Source organism: Adiantum capillus-veneris, chromosome 12, assembly GCF_014529385.1.
Source record: "Adiantum capillus-veneris isolate H3 chromosome 12, ASM1452938v2, whole genome shotgun sequence".
In the NCBI taxonomy this organism is placed as follows: Eukaryota; Viridiplantae; Streptophyta; class Polypodiopsida; order Polypodiales; family Pteridaceae; genus Adiantum; species Adiantum capillus-veneris.
The window spans coordinates 51,210,286-51,213,794 of NC_140942.1; the positions used below are offsets into that span (position 1 = coordinate 51,210,286).

Here is a 3,509-nt window from a genome sequence, read left to right on the forward strand (position 1 = left end):
TTGTTAGATTCTGCTTCTTCAAACAGGTCTGGAAGACTGGAACAGTCGTATGTTAAACAACACCATGGAAACAACCAGGTTTATAGAGATGATACAAGAAAGCTGGGGGTGATCCTAGCCTTTGGAAAACAAAGGAACTCTGATGAATGGAACGGGTTAATTGACACCGTATAAATTGACTTTCATAGATAAGGGCCCTATGTGTGCCACGGGGTGGCTCCTCTTTTAGTCGATGTATCAATGACCTCTTAATGAGCATGGCAAGAAATTGTAATTTTTTGTGGCTCTCAATATAATCTACTCACCATTGTGAGTTTTGTCAAAAAACAAAAATAGAGTTTTGCATAAATTGTGAAAGTATGTGGGTATGATCTTAGAAGCAATTATTTGAGTGGAATCTAAAAAGGTGTTGGCATGGCTTTTAGGAGGAAAAAGCCAAAGGTGGAGAGAGAGCCTCCGGACTAAGTAACAGCCATATTTAAGAGGGGGAGGCAATGGGATCAAAGGCGGACCAGCTCATGCGCGCAAGCACAGTAGATCGCAGCCGCAACAATCGAACAAAAACTAAACTTGGACGGGCACTAAACCTGGACAGCCTGGAAAATGCATATCACCTCACAATATAAGGCCATAAAAACGATCACGCATACATGATGCGCGCGTGGGTGAGGTGGTTAGCCCATGTGACCCTCAACCTGGACTACAGGGCCATGGTTCAAAACCCAACAGTGCACCTCCTTTTTCGCGCTGGCCGAGTTTATTGTGCCTCATTTTTTGTGTGGCCGTGTTTAGTGCACCTCGAGATCCCACCCCTCAACCCAAACCATCAATCCCATTACTCCACCCCGCATTTAATATGGGTGTCACTTAGTCCAGAGAGAGAGAGAGAGAGAGAGAGAGAGAGAGAGAGAGAGAGAGAGAGAGGGGTGGGTGGGGGTTGGGGGGGGGGGGGGGAGAAAGGGAGATGATGTGTGTCATGAAGATAAATTTTCTTTTCTTGCGCTCTCTTTTCCAAGTTCCATAGAGAAGGCAAAACAGGGAAATGAGTCGGGCAGTGCATTGTTTCTGGCATATTGGCAAGGTCAACACATGTAGACGACGATTGTTCTACACACTGCGGCGGTTTGTGCTAGGAGATCATCTCTGCCGCCCCCCCCCACCCCCCCGCCGCAAGTGTGCAAAGAATAGAGTGCACATAAAGAGGCAAGCACGAGATAGGAGGTTCAAGTGTGCACAAAGAGTGGTCGTGCCACACATCCCAAGCGAGGTTAGGAAGGGAAGCTCCACTCTCGAACCGCAACAAGCCGGGGTGGGGTCCTCATTTATAAGTGACACGGGGTGTCACTCGAGGGATCTACAACAGGGGCGTGTTTTCGATGGGGCAGGGGGCGTTGGGCCGTCGAATCAACACAACAGGGAGGGGTAGACTTTTATAGTACTGCACTCATCACCTTTTGAAGCAAGCGCTACAGGCGGACTGGATAGGGAGCACGAGTCTCAAGCGAGAGGTGGTGAGGTCGAGTCCCAAGCGGGCGAGGGTGGGGACGTTACCTTTTTGCCATGCAAAAATGGGATCAATGGTGGATTGAATATCCACTGTGCATCCCTCGAGTGAGCCCTGTGACACTTATGAACGAGGGTGGGGGTGCCATGGAGGGGATGACGATTTTTCTTTGGAAAAGAGGGAGAAAAATGAAACGAATCTAAAAAGATTCGCGCTAATAAACGTGAGGTAGAGCCGGGTAGGTAGTGCCAATTTTTTCTTTTGGGTTGAATGAAAGGGCTCAATTGTTTTATTTTATTTTTTAGCAAAACCCACAATAGGTGGGTGGAAAGATTATATTAAGAAAACCAAAAAAATGACATCATCGGACCTACTCAACCCGAGCCAGGCCACCAACCAAGATAGACTAGAACATCGGCTAACAAAGGGAGCCACCCCATCGCATCACATCAGACCCAAGGTACATTGGCTACCAAGGGGAGCCACCCCATCGCATCACATCAGAACTGATTATCAAGAAAGAGTGAAGAGAAGAGCTTACAGCCGCAGAAGGGCGGAGTCCAAGCCTCCATCCCCAAAGGCCTATAGGGGTTGCCACCATGAGACTTCAACTGCCACTGGAAGACACCATGACCCTGACCGTCCGACCAGTACATGCCAAACCCAAAAAAAAAATGCAGCCACCAAGTCAAACCCTCACGAGCCCATTGGATCAAGGCCCACAACCACAACTCCCACTCTGACAAGCCACCCATTCTGTGCATGGAGTGTGCCATTCGGAGCCATAGCACGACCATCCTAGAAGAACACAATCCTGCCAGTGTCCCCGAACCGAAGCCAGGTGAACAACACCAAGCCATGAACCCACACAAGATTACTACAAAGCTTCCCCAACGAGAACTTGTGAGCGATTATCCCCTACAAGAGGGGTGGGCAGCTGCACAACCCGGGTAGAAAAATATGAGCTTCATCTAAGCCACCCCATCTTGCAAGGCCGGGCAAAAACAGGCGAAGCCTCCATCTCCGGAGCCTTCTAGCTCCCGAACCCACAAAACCCCAGCCCGGCAGACCCTGAACCTGCAGATCATTGAGCGCTTTGCATGCATGCATCACCAAGCCCCCAGCAAGCCACCTATTGGCCCCCCAACCCACGCGGCATTGCTGGAGCTCCTCGACGCGGCGCACAAGCAAAGCAGGGGAGGCACCCAATCCCTAGCTCATCGGGCAATAGTATCGATACTGAAAGGGCTCAATTTTATTGATTATTCCATGAGATTCTTTAAAGACATTTACACTCTTCAAAGGGTTTTATGTTAGCTAGGTATTAATATGTGTCGGCCACAAAAAATTCCAATCACATCCGCATAGATCCCTTAATTTTTTTATTTTTATTTTTTGCAAAACTCACAATTGTGAGTGGATAGTATTAAGAACATCAGAAATATACACCAACCTCAAGCTCAGACCGAGCAAGACTGCATCTTGCTGCAGCTGGACCTCGACAAAGCCTATGATAGAATAGAATGGCATAGATCCCTTAATTTAACAAGAAGATATCTTGTCCCATGCATTTGTCATGTGCCTCCTAGTGACCCACCACAGATCACAACCTTTTTGGGGAGCCTCCTACGTGTGAAAACCTATGCCATGTTTCGAAATTTTGTGCAAAAATTTATCCATGTGTTCGTTTCAAGAGAGAGAGCGAGGTAGAGTCATACCCCTCATAAGCCCCTTTGAGATTCCATTTTTTTCTTAACGCCCAAGATAGAGTTAGTTAATTAACATGCCTAGGTTAGAGTTAATTAATAAATGTTTATGCTCATTAAAAAACATCTTGAGATTTATTTTCCATCTTAAAAGCAAGTATGTTGCTACCAACCCATTTGTTTTAATCGAGATCCGTTTTTGAGTGCTTAGCATGTAATTTGTCACAGATTACCTAGCAAAAATGGCAATTATGTCTAAAAATAATGAACCAATTCATCACCAACTCAAATCTTAATTA

General features: G+C 46.8%; 1 pseudogene; it reads right to left on the reverse strand.

The window, feature by feature from the left end:
* Positions 1–2,200: 2,200 nt before the first annotated feature.
* LOC147445732 (uncharacterized) lies at positions 2,201–3,034 on the reverse strand (annotated as a pseudogene).
* Between the last annotated feature and the right edge of the window lie 475 nt (positions 3,035–3,509).